We start from the raw sequence: 20,745 nt of genomic DNA on the forward strand, positions 1-20,745 counted from the left end.
ACCTATGACTGTGTGCACATGGAGCATTTGTTGTGCTTTATGTTTGTTCCATCAGCTATGGCAGATGGAGAAAGATTTGGTAGCTCCAGTTTCTCCAGTCAGTATGTCAAACTATACTTTGATAAGATACTGAACCCCAAACTGCCCCTGATCCAGTGATAGGTAAAAGCATTTTTAATTTGAATTTTGATTTGTCTATTTCAACTCTCACCCTGAAGTAGTGATACAAAAAAGGGGGCTTTAAAAAAAAATCTTCCTGTGAATACTTATGTACGGAGGCTGCAGTTGATCTGTATTGAGCCTTTACATGTTTTCCTGTGGCTTAAGGGGTTAACGTTCACTAAGTATGGAGACAGCATTCTATCAGAAGGGGAACAGATCCAGTGATAGTGGTTCAGAAATGCAGGAATTGCAGCATTTGTGTGTGTCTGCGTGGCAGCCAAGTGATAGAAACATCACGCCATTCACTCAAGGTCTCCCGCACCCACTAGGAGCTCCCACCAGTTATCGCTTTGCTCCCTCTTCCACGGTGAACGACTCACTGCAGCATTCACAGCAGCTGTGAGCGCCGCTGCTGCCTGTCGTCGCTTCTGTTGCCTCCCACGAAAGAGCTGAAAAAGACAACTCTTTGTGCCTCGAGTGCCAAGTGAATCTAGTTTTACTTTCAGTGACCTTACACACATGTTTGTGTTTCAACAACAGCACACAGCGCTTGCTATTCTCCAATATGCGCTACATGATGAGAAGTATTGGGTCACACCTCTTGGTGTTTTCAGGCCCATTTCCACAGTGTATAAAGTGAACTCCAAGCCATGCAGTCTGTCTTTACAAATATTTGTGAAAGAATGGGTCGTTTTAAAGAGGTCGACGAATTCGAGCCATCGACGGGGTGCCAAACGGACCGATGATCAAGTGATACATCTCAGCCACAAAGTAGGAGACCACATAATGTTACAGAGCTGAGGTGCATAGTGTCCCAAACCTCCTCTGGCATTAACATCAGCACAAAAACCGTACACCAGAAGCTTCGCAGCATGCGTTTCAATGGCCAATCAGCTTCTGTACAGTAGGTGTGATGTGGCCCAGGACTGTCTCTTAGTGTCACAGTGCTTCAGTTACATATCTAATGTGAACAGCGTCAAAACAAAAAGACAAAACAGTTTTAAGACATGCAAATGAAGATCACATTTCAATAGACTGACCCAGAAGGTCAGCTTCTGAGGGAAAAAACAACCACTTTAACTAGCTGCACAAAAAAGACCCCGTTTTATAAGACTGCTATCTAAGGAGACCAAAGGTGAAAAAAAAAGAAAATAAACAGTTAGACAATCATTTTCACTCTAGCAAACTATATAATAACCACTTCAGGGAATGAACATCTCAGTAGGACCAGTAGCATTTTTGATCAGCAACATTTCTTGAGAGAAGTTTTGATTTGTTTGTGTATTCATCGCGCACTCTGGCGGGACGGCGTAAATTGTTAGGCAGGGGCAACTTCCATTCAGTCAGAAGCCATTAATGTGTAAACTAATATTTAGAGCTACAGGTGTGTTTTGCTTTCCTACCCTATCATGAATGACTGTTCACTTATTCTGATTGACTCTCAAGTGTTCCCGCTGGGTAATCAAGCATTCTTAACATCCGTAAACACTTTGAATATTCCAGAGCAGCGGTAGGATGACGGGGAGAAAAGCTCTAGCCGATCTTATGCAATGGCTATGTTAAAATGTATTTTTGATTGGCTAATGGAAAAAAAAATATAAGTCATATGATGGGGAAACATATCAGATATCGCTTCGGCTCTTGCTCACTTCTTTAAATAATCTCTGGTAGTATTCTTTAAACTGAAAAAAAAAGAAATCCATCATCATCCATCACCAAAGTGACAGTTGTCATTTTGTGCGTCCATCTTAATCAAAGAAAAGATGCAATCACACACACAAAATAACTTGTTTTCCTTTTCCTGTGTCCACAAGGACTCATCTGACTTTGTAAAGAACTGTGCTACAGCATATGCAAACCTTTCTGATGCTCAGAGGACAACATGACAGCGCTTATGTATTTGACTCTTTAGCACAATTGCTGCGTGAATAGGAGATCTGCTGGGATTTTCCTCATCCTCTTTAATTCTGTTCCCTCCCCTATCTGTCCTGGTACAGACACCTCGTTCAAGGTATAAGCAGTCTCAGTCTCACACACACCACAGGCAGGCACGTGCACGGATGCAGACACGCAAGCACATACGCACACAGCCGCGACGCAGCTTCTTGATAAGTGAATCAACAGATGGACAGCAGTATTGTGGGTAAGTGCTGCTGGGTAAGTGGTGCAATCTCCCACAATGAATGGGAGCCAGTAGGAGTTCCAGCTCTCGTCGAGGCCCACTTTTCTCTGCACTCCCTCTTAATTTGGCCCAGTACTGACACAGAACCTATCCTATGGGACCAGATCTGGCAGCCTCTTTCTCTCTGCTCAGCTGTCCTCTTCTTATTAGGTTGAGCTTTGAGCAAGCCTAAGTTTCAATAACATGTATGTCCATGCAATCCCTTCTCGCTCTGCTCACACTGCTCTTTTTTGCTCTCATCTTCTTCCACGGTTTGTCCCCTCACAGAAGTGCAAAGCTCTGTGTTGCGTTGATCCCACGAGGGTAGGTTCTGCCAAAAACTGATATACTGCTTTTTTGGGGGGGAGACATGCACCAGTTACGCACACTGCAACAGATCTGCCAGCATCCTCAAACTCCACCCCTTAGATATATTCACAGTGAACTCTTCTGCTCCACACTCTTTTCCTCAGTCTCTCTGTACTGTCCACCTCCAGAGTCCTGCTGCGTTCCAGATACCTCAGAAGTCGGATGTCGGAACAGGATTTGTTTTGGCCTTTAGCATGGTAGAGCCATTCTATTTATTATTAACAGTACAGAATAATACTTGTTAAAAAAACACAGCTGCAGCAAATTCATGGATAGATCCTGGTCAGTGCTTGGTTTATGGTTTATTTAGTGAGCTACAAATACACAACAGTGGCAGTACAGATGAAAAGTTTTACAGTTTTACTACTGTTTACATTCATTGTGGCCATCTTGGTTTGTTAAATCAGGGTTTCTGGGAATGCTCCGACTTTCCAAGTAGGGAATTCAAGTTGAGGGGGGGTTCCAGATTCAAATTCACACTTGGAAATTCCGACTTCCAACTTATTCAGGAATGCACCAGGCGTGTTCATGTGAAATAGGTTATGTGATTGGATAGGGCTGCCTTATGAACCACACGTAGCCACGTGCATTACCATATAGACCTAGCAAAAGCATCTAAAGCTGTGCGATGGTTGTATTGTCCAGATCGTACTTGTGTTGCCATTCTTAAACAGTACTGGCCAACTAAAGATGGCACCTTAAGGCTTAGAGGTGTCCACAGTGTGTCCTCTCTCCATCCCATCACCACCAGCTGCTCGCTACAGTTTTTCCTTCCTACTTTTACCAAGTGGGTCCTCACAGGGGTCATTGTTGGGCATTTTCTCTGTACTTTTGTAGGGTCTTTATTTTCCAATAAAGCGCCTTGAGGTGATTGTTGTTGTGATTTGGCACTGTGTAAATACAATTGAATTGTTCATGTAGCATAGACTGAAGATGAGCTGCAACCCCTTAAAGCTAAACTACGACAGAGTTGCTGTTGATTTTGGATGATTGTGGAAAAGAAACATCATCTCATCAAAAAATGATCCCTTTTTTCCCAGTTTTTACAATCTGCTGTGAGAAAATAGCAACGAGCAACTTGCTTTTTAACTCGGTGCAAAAGGATGAAAAAACAAAGTCGTGTTTGCTCTTATCATCAACAGCAAGGAACTCACAAAAGGGATGAGTAAGTGTTTTGTTTTCTTAAATCAAGGCACCTGCTTTTGTGCGATATTGTAACTTTCTTTTTGTTTTACATTTCATTGTTGAAAGCGGAACCAATTTCCTACATCGCTACTTTGCCAATAATTTTAATAAATGTAATTTAATTAATTAGAATGCATTTTTTAAGAATACTAATATTTTAAGGGTGAATAACAAGACAGTGGAGCAGCTGAGCAGAGCACATACAGCACACTGGGATTTTTATTTATAGCAGCCAGAGAGCAATCAGTAGAAACACCGATCAAGCTGAGGCAGGTTCTTTGCAGTGAAAGGGAAATTCATTTGGATAAACTTGTGGGAATCTCTTGCTGTCTCAACACAAAGAACTTGTTGCATCAGTATTTCTTAACCTTCTAGTATCAAGATGCCCCTTGTGTGTGATTCTGAAGACACAAACTCAAATCCGAGTAGTGTCATACACCTCTCCACACGGCACTTCCCTCCACGTCCTTCACTGTCTAACTCCGCTCTCTTCTCCTCCGTCCTCGCCACCTTATTTGACCTCTTCTTTTGTTGCCTGTTTTTTTTTCTTCGCCCCAGCCATCTGGTCATCCCCCAAAGCACACATCTTCTTCAAGCATGGCAGGATCTCTTTCCACCTGAGCGCCTCCCTCTTTCCACACTCGAATTGTTCCCTCCCCATAATATTGCCCCCAGTCCATCAGTGGACCGAAGATTGGTGTTGGGGATAGGAGGAAAAAAAAAAGCATGGTACAGTCAGGGGACGGGGCTACTGTGGAGAAATGTCCTGGCCTCAGCTTTATGTCTCTGTAATTAAATCAACGTGATAGAAATGTTTTGCTCTGCTTGGAAATAAGCGGCCTGTCTCCAACTCTGAAGAAATAACACATCAGATAATAAGATTCAGTGGTTCTGTGTCACCTTGAGTTTCAATAATACTAATTTACTCAAGAGTCCTCAGACAGCTGTGTGCATGTAGAGTCATTATAGGAGCTTGTATGAGGACTGTGTGGTAAACAAGACAACATAGATAACTCCCTCTCAGCTGCTCCCTCTCTTTTCTTCATTCTCCAATCTCATTTGCCCCCCTTTTATCATTTTTTCTTCCTCTGCAGCTAACTGTGCCCCCCCCCCCCCCCATCACCCACCCACTCCCCCTTCCTGCTGCAGGGAACCATGCATCCCATCTCCAGTTCACTGGTCAAACACACACAGTGTGCCGCCCTCATTCCCTTCCATAATCAGGACAGTCGCTAGTGCTACAGGGATGTTACATTTCTGATGCATCACTTGAGATGCCTGGCCTGCAATGCTCGTTCAGAGGGATATGTGGTGTCCTGTAGGCACGCACGGCTAATTCATAAAAAAGAAAAAAGGAAAAAAAAACAACCTTTTTTCTCTTTTGTGCCCCACAAGCCAGGGTCTTGCACTGCCTTGGGACGGTGTGCGGTGCGGGGGGGTGCTGCTAACGGTAAATGTCATTTCTGATTGTATCGTTTTAGCTGTTTTCCATTTTTTCACATTCTCACTTTCTCTCTTTGGCTCCGTTCTTTCTTCTCTCAGCCAGTTGTCCTCCATTTCCTGCCTGTGTCTGGGTCTCCTACTCCCTCTGTTCCCCGTAGCCCCCCGCCCCCCACTCACACCCCCCACTGTCGCCTGCCTACATCAGGACCAGTCAGTCCTGCTCTGAAAAAGGGATGCTGTCACAGGGAGATAGCTTGTAAGTGCCCTGGGGAATTGCATCAAGTCTTGTCATATAGAGATGTGAAGTGCCTCAAACCGTTAACACAAATGGTAGAGCCGGATTTGAGAACTACTCAACTGCAGTGGTGCCGCGAAACGTTAAAAGGAAGCTGTTACTAGTCCTGCTGAATCAACGTCTCCAATCTATTTATACTTCACATGATCTGCTGGGCTAAATGACATCAGTGCACACACTGAAAAAAAAAAGTATGCGGTACAAACACTCACACGCTTCAATACATCTGTAGTGGGTATTAGAACAGGGCTATATTTTTTACATTACTGATATGTGACTCGTAATGATGTCAAACAATCATGCTGCTGTTTAACAAAGCTCTGTACTGTGTGGTAGAGAGCTGAGTGCTGCGAAAACATAAGCTAAAGAAAATTGCAATACGACTACAGAAAAACAGTAAAAAAAAAACATGATAATAACACAGAAAACACCAGAGAATACAGAATCAATCAGTTTACTTCAGTGGTACAGTGCCTTTATAACTTCGGTAAAAGTACCCACGGAGTCTCTGGCTGCTGAGAAGTGATTCATAAAGGTGTGATCCTTTTGCACAAAACTGTGGCAGGAATTTGCATATTTTTTAAATGTATAAGCAATGTGCAGGGGAGGGGAAAAAAGACTTCGAGGCCTTATAAAATATTGGGCATTAAGTCAGCATGCTTGCTAATTCTCAAGGATACGCTGAATGTAAAGAGGAACGCTGGGAATCCCCTCTGCTAAATATACCTCCTCTGCTGTGTAGGCTGAAAAAAAAATACAAGCACAAGGAAGCAGCTATACATGTGTCCTGAAGCATGTATGTGAGTGTTAGTCTGGTGGAGTGCATGATGGATGATACAGGGATAAAGATCCCAGCCTACGGATACTTTTTCACCCTTACCCTTGAGCCCACCCACCTAGAGATCTGTCTTGAAGACAAGCAAACACACACACGCGCACACACATATACATGAAAATCAGTATGGAAAGAATGTCTTTCCTATTTTCCTTCACCTTGGTAAAAGATATAATAAATAATGTAAATATACATATTTATAGTATAATAAATATATATAACAAACATGAACAAATAACTCCAAAACCACCAATGAACAGTTTCTCTCATGTGGTGCAACAGAGGCCTTTTGAAAAGCACACTAGCTGTTTCATATTGTAAGCATGTGTTACATCATGGTGCTCTTTATTATGTCTGAATAAATGAGTATAAGGTCCCAGTACTGGCCTCTCTGGGTACAGTTCTAGTTTGTATGTTTTGTTCTTTTTTCGTGACATCTGGTTTATTGCTAGTAATGATTTTTGGTGTCTACCACCTGTGAACATGCCAGTCGGTAAAACTGGGAAAAATACCTGTTGCTAAAAGAACTTCAGAGATGTTTATCGCACTGCTTTCAGTTAAGAAAATGCTCTCAACGTAACTGATCTCACAGTGGCATCTATGTTACAGGCTACCATTATTGTTTTGAACGCTGTCATCGCCATATCCCACCGTTTCATCTGAACCAATGTTGTTCAGCCAAAGATGCATTATGATAAATTAATTTGAGAGTGACAAGGAGTACTACTGACAGTAACTTTAGTCCTGTCTCCCTGAACTTTCTTTTCTCGCCCCACAACGGCAGCTCCTCTCTGAGCCTGGTTCCACTAGAGGTTTCTTCCTGTTAAAAGTGGGTTTTTCCTTCCCACCATCACAAAGTGCTTGTGCTTTGTAAATTGAATTGAAATGAACTGAGATTGAGATCACATTACAATGAAATGTTGTTCTCAAGCAATCATATTAAACTGTCCAACTGATGCTCCCTGTCACATTCTTGTATTGTGTCTCCTGTATAATTATACACAGCGTTTACGCCACTGTCACAAACCGACTATCAAACCTAATCTGAATCTGTGTGCTCATGCACTGTTCTGTAAATGGCATTTAAAGATTCATATATCACACCTTCGCCACATTAAGCTGCACCGAAGTGCGTCGTAAGGCAAATTACTGACAGAAAATGCCTTTGTGAGTTTTATTGTATCTATAAAGTGTACACCACTGTAAACTGTAAAAACCTTGTAGATTCCCTATTTGTATGACACATTAATAACAGTCACACACAAAAAGGCAACTGCCCAGTAACTTTAATGTTCAAATAAGCATATATATCTATCAAAGTGAGGTCTGACTGGCTGCCTGCAATCTTGGCTGTGCAACTTCTTAGCAAAGAACATTCGTATTGTGTTACAGCATTCTCACAGAAGGCTGATATCTGACCTAAAAAAACAGTAAGTCCAAACAAGACACAGCCAGTTGTTCGGTGTTGTTATCGAAGACACAGGATTAAAAGAGAAGGAAATGTATCTCAGTTCATTTACATGACTGTTTCCAACATTGGCTAATTTATCTAATTAAATAAAAGTAATTAGTTAAATATAAAAGTGATGGCTTTGATTTCAAGCATTTTTAAATAGGAAAACTAATACTAAAAAAATAATAATGTACTAGTACTAATATTAAAAAGTAGGACTCTGTGAACTATATGAAACAACGTTATGTTAATATGATATTACTGCAACACCCATGCTAAAAAAAACCACTCATACATTTAAAATATGAATGATTAATTATTATTTACTCAAAGTGGTGCTTATCATTTGGGCACAGATAAAGCACGTATCAGGTTTTCTCCCTGTCAAATAATGTTTTAATAAGAACTGAGCAGACGTCATTTCTATGTCGAGCTCAGGTCCCGTTTATGGTCTGCATCTGAAGCCTTTGTGCCATCGTTAATAACGCCTGACACATCAAAGCTTCGACTGCTGCGACTCAGAATGAAACAGTGAGCTGTGAAACTGACCAGAGGACCCGAGTCACTCAGGTTAGATCCGGAGTCCACGCACGTAGCATCACTAAGGTTCATTAACTATTGCTATATTTCCTCGTTTTTCTCTGCAGCCTTTCACCCATCAGCTCCCTTTCCTCTCCACCTGCCATCTTGGTGATATAGTCCTGTACTTGTGAGCATGGCCGGTGAACAAACCTCAAGGGACTCAATGACTCTCAACTCCATCTCCTTCTGACAGATATTTTCACCCTCAAGGTCCTACCGTCATGCTTTTCTTTGAACGCAGAACAACACACTGGGCTGAAAAGCACCGTGCGGGTCAAACAGACATACACTGCAAACACAGAGGACCTGGCCTGCACATGCGGTGATGTCTTTATTATTGTGGCGATGCCATCTGCTCATTGTGATGCAGAGTATGGGAGCAGGAGGTTGCATGAGAGTGCTGTTCTTATGTTTAATGCACTGGACATTTCTAAAGTTCAGATAACATTGTAGTGGCGGAGCTGGAAGATTGGGCAATTTGCCGAGCATCTCTGGGAAAATCAGTTTGATAGCACTCAAGCGATACATGCAGAAATCTCACTTTGCCTGGCCCTGTCCACTGCATGTCATTTCCTTGACACATGCAATTAAGGACTATCTGTGGAAGCAGATAACAGAACTAAACCCTTGGCCCTCGCTTCACCTTGACAGCCATGCTCTGAGATACTGGCCCATTACATTGAACAAATAACAATCCCCTCTCTGTCAGGCTTGTGTAGTCTACCATTTGCTGCAATGCAGAGGCAAGAGGAGTGCTACAGGACCTGTCTTATCCTTTCAAAGATGATCATTCCTTTCACCTTCAGAAGGATGTCACCGCTGTACAGAGCGAGGACAGCTGCTAAACGCTGACCCTTTTGAGGCTGCCGGTGTGCATTTTTAAGGAGGATTCAGCCAAGTGTGAAACATGTAAGGCTTATGATATTCTGTAATTGGATTTCCCAGAAAGCTGGTGACAAAGTCCCTCACATACCACTAATCCTCCCAATCAGCACTGCGGGACTAAAGCATGCCCTTCCTCACAAATGAATATGGAGGAAGAGAATGGTGGATCATCGTGGAAGAAGACGGGTGTGGACTGCACTACAGGGATGGAGCGCCGCCAAAGGTGTGCCAGCACTTGACTTTCAACAAGAACGCTGGGGCTTGATTTACATGTGGGACCCTTTTAGAAACTTAAGTAGCTACACGGTGAAATAAACCCGTACACAACAGTAAACATGCTGGAAAAAGTATATTTCCAGACTAGCAGCTTAATTTTAACACTACTGGTCATAATAAGCTTCTTACACAATCGACCTTAGGGTCATTCTTTGTGGGAGAGCAGTCTCTGATAAAACGGGCAGATTGGCTCTGCTGAATTGCAGGAAACAGCTCACCTAAGGACTGCCTTTAAGAAAAGAAGACATAAGAAAAAACCTCTTAGCTCCATCAAAGAGATTAAAGGAATGGGATAAGAAGATGCCTCTAAATTATTCGACTTGACTACAGGAGAGCTGGGCTTGCCTGAGTAAAGATTTGTGGTGATATTTCAGGTATAGAGTGCTGCACCCAACTGACTTGTTTTGAATTCTATTCACCACAGTGGGAAAAATACCTGGCAGCTGCAAACCTCTCCTGTTCCTGCTCTCATTTGGATGGATTGTTAAAAAAACAAAAGAAAAAAAAAAGAGTAAACTTCGTAGATATCTGGCAGGCACACATAGTTTTCCATCAGTGTCAAAATGCTCCCTTTCCCCCCTCTGACCTCACGTATACCTCAGTTCCATCTGTGCCTCACAAACCAGTGTGTGTTTGTCATTTTCTCTTTTCCTCATCTGCAAGACGGAACAGCAAGAAGTCTTGAAAGTCTCATGCTGCTGTTAGAGTGAACACCGTCTGATTTTAATGTTTCTGACTGGTTGTTTCTGTCCTTTAGGGGGATTTCGGATGCCTGTTTTTCGTGTACAGTCAGAGTTATGTGCACCTGCAAAGCCAAGAGTGTGCCGCCTAGGGAAACTGAGACGGGATGACTATCTGCCAATCTCACGAGGTCTGCTTACCGTGCGTGTAAACTAAGCCTTTGCCCCCGGTGACACTAATCAAATTTCATATTGCAATCCATATCCTATGACGGCGGAACAATCCAAGTCGAGCCATGAAGGATTTCCTTTGTGAAGCTTGATTACAGAGTACAGAGAATTTTAAAACAGCACCTCTCCGAGCCCATTCTCTCCGAGCCTTTTGTCTTTCAGTGAAGAATAATAGAATAAGTCAATGAGGACAGGAGATGGGACCAGTTGTTTAACCTTGAAGCCATCACTTAAAGACTTCCCTCTCCTTCTCAGCCTCGGTGCCGGCATAGTTAAGTATGTAGAGTCCAGCGCCACTTTTCATCTTATTAGTGCCCTTCCTGAGCTGGTGCTCCGTCCCTGAATGATAATGCTAGGGGGAAGTAGGGGAGAGGCTGAAATGGAAAACGGAGAGCTATGTAAGGGAATAAGTTGTAATCCCCTTATATTCTGGGGCCTCGGCATGCACACTTTTCTAAAAACCAATTTTCCCACAAATACAAATAAAGATTTTTGGTAAGTGGCTTCACTTGAGATCCACTTCGTATAGCAGGCAAGAAGGTTCTCTTTTCTCATTTGATGAAAAGACCTCCTATTTTTTATTCTCAGTGGACTCTTCATTGTCTGGATGTGCTGGGCACACATACCAATTAAAAGACTTAATAGCAGTCTGATATATTGCCTGATATAGTCGCCATGCTACAATGTAATCAAGTCATAATAAGCCACAGGTTTTAAAATATCTCTTTTTATCCCGACAAAGACACTCTGTAATAGATTCATTTTATGAGGCTAAGAGACTGGAGAAAGCAAAATACTAGCCGCTATATTTTTTGAGACATAGATAAATGGATAAGGCTTATATAGGGCTCTGTACAAACCCCGTAAACAGGCCAACTTCCAGAAAATAAATAAACATTCAATGGTTTGCTAATCTCTTAAATCTTATATTTAATTGAAAATACCACAAATGAGTTATTTTGAGTTCTTCTCAAATTGGATGACAACAGGTGTCCATGCCTGTCACCCAGTGAAAACATCTGGGACATCATTAAAACAAATATTACAACAAACGCAGCCTCGAGCAGCCGAGCATTTGAAATCGTATATCAAGCAAGAATGTAAAAAGATTGTTGTTATTACTGTTACTATTAGCTTATTTTGTCCCTTCTTTTATTTGATCACTGGCTGAATATAGTTATACAGCAGTTCTTTCCACATTATACACGCTACACATCTTCTTATATCTCTACTATCCCCTTATTCCAATGATTGTTGGAGCATGGTGGATAGTAGACTGTTTTCCAGTTTGTGTTGTGTTTATCTGTATCTTGTCCATGTCCTGGATATGTCAATATCAATTACCGTCCTGTTTTGTTAATAAAATTATAATAATTATAGTAATAATAGAAGGATGTTGCAGAAATGGTAAATATATAAACATCCAGTTGTTTGCTAATGACCTAAACCCTGTATTTAATTGAAAATACCACAAAGTGAGAATTTCTTCTTTCCAGCTGTCCAGGCATGTCACCCAATGACAACATCTGAGGCTTCATGAAACAAATAGCATAACAAATCAGATCTTGTGCAGTTGAGTGGTTGAAATCATATATCAAGCAAGATAAAACTACAGCGGTCGATCGATCACGTTGTGATGCAACGCAATTATAAACACGTGCCTGCATAAAGGTTTTAGTTGTTTCGGTGCTCAAACCGGTGGGCCAAAAAACCATCTGCTGTGAGAGCGCTCAGGATGGCACGAGCCACAGTTTGTGCTGGATTTTACTCGCACAGAGATCTTAGGACGGTTCAGTAATACTCCGAATGAGCAGTCTGAAGCTGGTGAATGAATTCCCTGCATAGGTGTAAAAAAAGGAAAAACCTGCAGGACCAAACAGCACTCTGCGTCAGACCTAAAGCTCTAACTCTGACTAACAGTGATGTTCCTCAGCATTAAGTTTGGGTCAGTTTGAAGCAGAAATGACGCTCTCAGTTCATGTTTGGATTCCATCATGAAATCAAATGGAAGCAGTTCAAGAAAGATAATCAGAGGACAGAGTGAAACTAGCGGGAGTGCTGAAAGCGGTGCAGTGCTGCCTGAGGACATACCTTGAAGGGATACAAGTCAGGCTTTTTTCTCAGATCACTTTTCGGTCATACCTCCAAAAAGCTGGTTGCACCTTTTTACTGAGATGCTGAGAACCCATTTACTTTTTTACAATAGCAGCTTTGCAAACCAAGGACAGGCTTGATAGCCATTTTTGCATATTGCTCATTTCTGCTTTCTCTTTCGGGAGTTTTGTTGGCACTTGACTGACTGGCCCAGTGGACCAACTTTTAGTAATGCAGCTGAGCTCCAAGATACCAGCATTCACAAAATTACTCTAGGTATAACTAATGTCACAGGTGGCTTGACACTACAACTAAAAACTCTTTATCATTCTTTTAAATACACAGTGATTGATATCACACTTTTCTGGCCTAAATTTCATAATAACATTTTATTAAATTCAGACTTTGAGTCCCCATTGCAAGATTTGGTTAACCCCTCGTGCAACAAGAGGCTTCATTAATCCTAAATATTTCATTCAGTTACATGGTGTCCTAGGGCTAAAAAGCTTTACTCAGAGACAAACCGCAGAAATTGGGAGTGAAATGTTCACTGACTTTTCACAAACTTTGGCCACACGAGAGCAATTTCCAAACTTAAGCTTCTTTACGCATAAAAGACCCAAAGTCTATCCCCTTACAGCTTAGTGATGGTGCATGTACAGTAGCAGCACTAGCAGCACTACAATGGGCAGAAGGAAAATAGAATGAACAAAGTCCTGAGAAGAAAGCAAAAGCACATAAAGCGAGCCTGATGAGAAATGCGCGCCCTTGACACACTGGAGAAATACATGTTATTCAGTCTTACTCTCCATTTCCAGCAGAAATAGAAAGGTGCTATTCCGCATCCACCCTTAAAAATATTGTACATTCCTTTACACAAAGCTAATTTCAAAAGTCCTACTTTTAGCTCCTCTTCAAATCGCCGCCATGGCAGTTCTGCTACAGAGCGGGTGCGGCTCATCCACAGAGATGTATAAAATCTCACATATCAGCTGACAGCGTATTCCAAACACTCAACTCCAGCGTACAAGTGGGAGCTTCTGTGTCAACTACTGAGAATCCAGTTCACACCACTTGCATGTGCACAACCCAGCGTGCGCTAACACCGTTGCTGGTCACTTCATCTTTCCATCTACTGTGCCTCTCTCGTCCAGTGTCCCCTTCTTTTACAAACATGGCTAATCCACTGAACTCGTTCATGTCCTTTTTCATCACATTCTAACGCTGTCAGGGCTGCAAAGGGCACCGGCTTCTGTGAGAAGCTTTCCATTGAGGCCTCTGGAATAGATTCACTCCAAACGGCCTTTTCATTCTGCAGCTGCGATGGATTAGCTCTGTCATGGGTCCAGATGAAGTTTGCTTCCCTGATCTGCAGGCCACACTGCGCCACACTACCGAGATTTTTTTTTTTTTTAATGGAGGGAGGGGGTGGGGTTGAAAAATAAAAATTAAGGAATGGCACTGACGGCTACCGAATAGTTGATGGTAGAATGATAGAACACTTCAATATTTCACAGCACAGTTATGCATGGACACACTAACATGGACAGCGGCCTGGGAGCTACCGCCCACAGGTTTTACGTAGCCATGTGTGAAATGGCAAGAGCCACACAACAGCACTCTCCGAATTAACCATTGGAGAGAGAAAGAGAGGAGGGTCATGGTTGAAAGAGCACATCATGTTCATTTAATTCTCACTCATGGGGATAGTGAGCTCTAAGGACGGGAGAATACCAGTAGGAAATATGTAAAGCACAACCACACCGCCGTGCCGCATTTAAACATTTTTGCCTGATGCGCGTCTTCCCAACGCGAGTTGGAGAAAATGATGGACAGCAACCTTCATCAGCACCAAAAGCACTTTATAGTTACCCACGACAGATTCAAAGAATCTTACCCACGCTTGTTTTGTTATTCATTCTTCTCCTCACAGCGCCTGTGTAGATTTAAACACTCAGAAATAAATTGGTGCTTTTTTTTTGTAATGGTGGCAGCATTCGCTCCAACTAAAGTGATCACAGCCATGCAGATTCTGCTCCTCATCTCCTGCCAGAAGATCTTCTTGTTTCATTGTCATTAGCACTTCCATCACACCAGCTGACCCTCCCTCCCTCTCTCTCTGACACTGCTAGGGGTTTTGTTCTGCAACTGTTGCCGTAATTGGCTGTAAATCTGCAAAGGTGTTGGTCTGCATTATGTCTTTGACTGTGTAAGATGTGTTTAATATTAACCACATTCACGGCACAGCGAGTCTTACTCGCATTTTTTCTCTTTTTTTCTACCACTGCAAGGAATATGCTAATAATTTTATTTCCTCCTCCTCCTCCTCCTCCCCTCCTTCAGCCTGTATGCTAGAGTGCTCATCCACTAGTTTCACAAGGTTATGATGCTTCAGTGGCCCGGCGACTGTGAACTGTCACAAGCAATCAGTTATGATGGAGCCCTTGTTTCTGCACAGACATGCCGCTTTGGCAGGGCTCTGCTAGCGACTGCCTCTTTTGAAACAGGCCAGAAACGTGTGGATCAATCTGCTCAGTCGGCAGACGGAGAGCTGGAAGCCCCATCGCACTGTGATCCAATATTTACTCGTTGGGAGAGTACATCGTGACACTCCCTGTTGGTGTTTTGAATTCAACACAACACAACAGTGACGTCCTCTTCATTTTAGATTATCTTTAGCACACACACACAAATAAAACTGAGTCCAACACACATGCAGAGGAACGTCATAACAATAAATTGCTGATGATTTAATCCAAATGGTTTGGTATGTTTAGACAGCACCAACGGTGTCAATGAACGAGGTTCTCGAGGTTCTTGAAAGATCATAAAAGGATTTTATTCAAACGCTGTCTGACCTTGGTTAGGACAATGCAGTCCACAGCTCCTTCTGAAGAAGACCAGAGATTTCTCTTTCTTTCCTTTAAGACTCAGTGAAGCCAAACCAATGCAGAAACTTCCGATGAAGCCCGATGCGGATGTGCTATTCCAGCTCAAGCAGGGGGATTACTGATCCAGTGATTACGGGTATTGTCAGGGAGTCTAGTGAATAGCCAATAGCTAGCTGAGTGTGACTGCAATAGCTGCAGGAACATAACTGTAATGGGCTTTGTGGAAGAGATTAAATATATATTAAGACGTGGAGATAGAAATGAGAAAGACAGAGAGGGAGAATAAAAGTTAAAAAAAAAAGAAAAATGCTGACTACAATGTTACAGATCTTTACAAGTGACAAGGTTTGAAAATGCGCCTCCTTTTCTTTTCTTTAATCTACTCCTCCCTTGGCTTTTCACATCTGCTCCATGCAGGTAAATGACATTTTGAAATGAAATATAATCTCTGCCACAAACAACATTGGCCACTCTCCTCGAGAAGTTTTGCTCACTGAGCTAACAAAATGGAAAACAGCCATCACACGGAGCTAGACTGCTGGCACACACATCCCCGATGCACCTGAGATGAGCCGTTTGTTAAAAAAAAATAGAAAGAGAAAAAACGACAACAACAGCAACAACAACAACAAAAAAAACCTGTAGCTTCCTCCCTGTTGGTTTTGACTTAAAATGCACAGCATTTATACGCCATTCCTCGTCGGAAACAGTGTTTCCTTCACAGCAGCGAATTTGTTTAATGGACCACTAAGATTTTGCGTGTCTCCTCCTGTGTGGTCCCTGCAGTGTTTATTGCCGTCTTCTATGTGGTCAGGCAGCTCCTCTTGTTCATCAGAGGGCAGCGTTGATATCATCTTCAATAAAGGAACGCAGACTTGGCCTGTCGTTGTTGACTTATAGTTCAGAAACTACACCATTATTTGAGTTGTGGTGAACTGATGTGTGAAGCATAGATGGGGCTGTCTTGCTGTTTTTTTCAAAGCCCACAATCACTGAATCACTCACAATATAAAAGAATCAGTTATCACATTAAAACAATGGAAATTCTAATCATTCTGTTTGGCTATCTTAGCAAATGCCATCTGCTGATAATGATATCTTCAGTGTGCCATGACATTTCATCTATAACCATTTCCCCCTTATCAGTTACAATTTATGATATTTGCCCAAGAAAACTGAGCAGATACATAAAGGAAATCAATAGACAATTCAAAGACACCAACATTCGCCAGATGGTCTGAGTACTCTGAAAAAAAAACCCCCATAAAGACTGATGACTGTCAGAAGCTGGAGAAATCTTTAAAAGCAGCAACACAAATGTTTGATGTGATCATGGGATCTGCTGATTTCAAACTCAAAAAGCTCTTTCCTTACACTTCCTTATAGTTTTCGTACTTCACAGCTGCTGAAAGTGGCCAAATGCCCGGCGTTTGTGAAAGATAAATGGAGATTTGAAGCCACCGCGGTGGCAAGGGAGGAAATCTGTTGTTTTAACAAACAACATCTGCCAGCTACATTGATTCCAAGACAAATAACACCCCGACAGCAGCACTTCTCCTCAGGTTGGGTTTAAGAAGATCTTTTGAAATTCTGATTAAAAATTCATTGTGTTGACACTGCCTTGGAGTGTGTTCTGTGTTTTTGTATTTTGAATCTCATTACTGTTTCAGCTATGCGCCCGACTTAATAAAATACAGCGAAGGGCATCTAATGACCAGCAAATTAGGTCAAAATAATGTTCCCTTCGGAGATTTGGCCTTTGGACTTTTTCCAGCCCTTTTTTTGTGTTGGCTTTACCAGGAAGCCTCATGCGACCGTGGCAAACAGTAGCAGTGGCTGAAATCATGCCAGGAGTGTTTCAAGAAAACTGCAAGAAATTCAGGATAACTCATTAGAATTGTATCAGCAGTAACATTAAGCATGAGATGCAGTGCGCTGCTAAACTAGCAGTTATTACTGTAGCACTTGTGTTAACAATTACTTATGATTCCAAAGTAGCTCCTAAAAGACAATAATGATAATAACACATTAAAAATGTTACAAATTGTGACCTAATTGGACACAGTTGCCATCAGCAAGGATTGGTAAATCATTTAAGCCCCATATGGGATTCAAAGTAGCATCAAGACAACAAATTTCAGGTTTCTCTATCACTTCATCTTAGTTACCGAATGTATTTTGCTAATCAAGTTGACGAGAGCTTGTTATGTTAATGGCGATATGAGTTGTGTTTTTCTGTTTTCATCCACTCACTTGACCCCTGTTCACAATCAAAACGAGATCGTGAGCTCGTAGCTAAATTATGCGAGTGTCCCAGTGCACTGCTGACACGTGATGCAGCGCACACAGGACAGCACAGAACTGAACTGAACACTGCAGCCATCAATGTTCCAGTTGTCCAGTTGTTTAAGTCAGTCTCACACAAATAGCTGACATATCAGTTCAGAGCGTCCCTAACTCGATAACTTGTCGTCTTTCCTTGAACTCTGTTTTTTTGTTTAAATTTACATTTTAAGTGTGTTATTTGAAAACAGGGCTGTCAGTCACCCTCTTCTGCTGACATCCTGCTCCCCTCCCAGAGGCTTTGCAGCTCTCCAAGCATGTAACCTCATCCGCAGCCATTTCTGTAGCACTCATTTGACTTAGGCCCATATCAAGCCATCCAAACAGGCCTCTGAGACAGCCCCGGCCTGCTGGCCTCAAATTCACATCACTGTAGCGTGGCTTATGTTAGCCTCAGAGGATTTTGCACAGTCACTGTGCTTATGAAATACATGTTTTAGCTTAATTTGGGGGATTATTTTTATTTTTGCAAAAAGTCCTAGTCTGCATATATAATAAAACTATGTAATTTCTTAAATTCTCTTATTTTTGCACCAAAATCATGGAGCAAGCCCACCATATTTTTACCCTGACCTTAATTTTTGATGAATGATGAAGTGTGTCAAGAGGCATTCGGCACAAAACACAGAAATTTACCCAGAAACAAATATGAAGGTCCAGACCAGACTTGTAGTGTTTAAGGGTGTGTGCACGTCTCTCTACATATATGCATACACAAACGTGTATAAGCACATGGCTCGTACATCCACAAACAAACCCCCATCTGTGCTTCCTACACAGCTGGACTATGATGGCATGTCCTGGTACAACCTCCCCCCTCCATAGCCTAAAGAGCTCTCCCTCTCTCTGCCTTGGTTATACACTCACGCACACACAAACACACTTAGCAACCTTAAAAAAAAATCCTTACTTATATTCTTTTTCCTCTTGCTTTTTCTCACTGCAGTCTTTTGTCTCTATCCCTCCTCCCCCCCAGCTTCCCTCTCCCTCTTTCAGCTGCCATGTTTCCCTCGTCACACCTTTCAAACTGAGTTACAGCCTGTGAGAACAAGAACCGTGGCACCTCTACAATCACCTGAGGAGCCTCTCTCGGCCATACCCTGTCTCTCTCAGACCAAGCACTGCAAAAAACACATCTCCCTGTCGCTTTGTTTACTGTCCATTCACACCACCAACACCACCTCCACAACAACAGCCCTAAAAGCTAAAATATATGCAAAGATTTAGTAGGGGCTCTTTCAGTGTGTGCTCCGCAACATATGTCATTTGCCACATGTGCTCAGTCACAGAGCAGGCCGCTGGTGTAAAGAGACCGTTGGTGTTTCTCAGCAACATGTGCAGATGTAGTGGGTGTAAAGGTCAGTAAAGATGATTTTTCGAAGGAAGTGTCTAGACAAATATTAGGCATTGCTTTCTGGAGTATTCATGATGGTGCTCATCAGTGATGCTGATATCCCCACCTCAGTGTAAATACAAGCATCTGCTGGAGTTTTTCCTCGCGGCCATTAAATTAAATGTGCCTTAATAGGCTTCGCGCACGTTCCGATGCTTACAGTATTCCCACGTACGATCGCCAGAGATCGTCTTGCATTACATCCAATCTGACACCGAGTCCGAGTGCAACACATACACAATGTCCAACATGCAGAGCTGTGTTGAAGATATTTGTTAGATATTTATAGCAAACGTGCTTTTCCTGAAATCTCAAACTATCCCTTTCCTCTCGCCTTCTTTCTCTTTACAGTGACACCCTGCACCTTGCAGGTACTCTCTTGTCCTTCTTCCTATTCTTGTAACTAGAAAAAAAAGACAAATGCAATCAAAATGTCCAGTCTTATCCTGTGTTCTTTTCCACGCTCTCAGAGTGAAACGGTTTTATCTGTGGCTGACAATGGCGGGAGAAGGTGGATGAACGGTGGCGCCAGAAAAGCATCTGCTACAAGGTTTAAGGAGCTGCAGGATTCAATAAAAGAAGGGTAGGACCATGTAAAAAAGGCTGGCAGAGGGGACACACACCATTAGCTTAATGACAGAATGAGGAATGAGGAATAGCGAGATGAGATTCAAAAGCCAAGCAGTGCAAAATTTGCCTTTAACAGGAATCAAGGCGAGTAATCTAATAAGTAGCGTGGCAAGGAGAGGCAGAGAGGGCTTGATGTTTTTTTTCCCCCTCCGCCTCAGGTAAAGGAAGAAGAAGAAGGGTAAACAGCAGAGAAAAGGATAGTGGTGCCATTAAGTTGGCTAGCCGTGACCATCAGGAGCATTAATGCTGTCTGCTGTGCTTTCTTCAAACTGGTACCCTTTGCTTTGAACTACTCCTGCCTTCTTTGTGGAACCCTCCGCTGGTAATTACACATTTCGCAATTTCTGATGTCACTTCAAAGCAACAACAGTCTTGCCACAAAAGCACACACCGAGTCACTGAAGTACAAAGCAAAGCCTCGAGGATTACTGAAGCCACGCATTGTTTTTTTTTCTTTTCTGATGGCCACTAATTCAATTAACAGCACGTGCTAACAGCTTCAAACCAGCTTGAAAGAAATGGTTCCGAAACAAGACCAGGCCTTCGTGGATTTCTGCGCTTGGTTTCTGAAAGGCTCAGCAGCTAAACTGAAGTTTAATTTGAATTTGTGCACGCCTTCTAGTTGCTCTCCCAGTATTGCATTATGTGTTAAAGGATGCGCAGCAAATGAGGGGGCGTGATCTTTATGATGAGTCAGAGTGGAGAGCTTTGGCACTGGCTGTCCCAGACCAAAGAGGGAACGCTCACTAAAGCAATATCAAATGTGAAACTGCAGAGAAAAACAAAAAGAAGCCAGATCTCATCTTAATCAAAGCACTGGAGCTTGTTTCAAAACAC

The 20,745-nt window shown here is 42.4% G+C and overlaps 1 protein-coding gene across 2 annotated transcripts in view; it reads right to left on the reverse strand.

The window, feature by feature from the left end:
• Positions 1-20,745, reverse strand: part of gria3b (glutamate receptor, ionotropic, AMPA 3b) — an 88,171-nt gene that overhangs the window by 64,609 nt on the left and 2,817 nt on the right. The gene's annotated exons all lie outside the window — the stretch shown is intronic.

Source organism: Oreochromis aureus, linkage group 2, assembly GCF_013358895.1.
Source record: "Oreochromis aureus strain Israel breed Guangdong linkage group 2, ZZ_aureus, whole genome shotgun sequence".
NCBI lineage: Eukaryota > Metazoa > Chordata > Actinopteri > Cichliformes > Cichlidae > Oreochromis > Oreochromis aureus.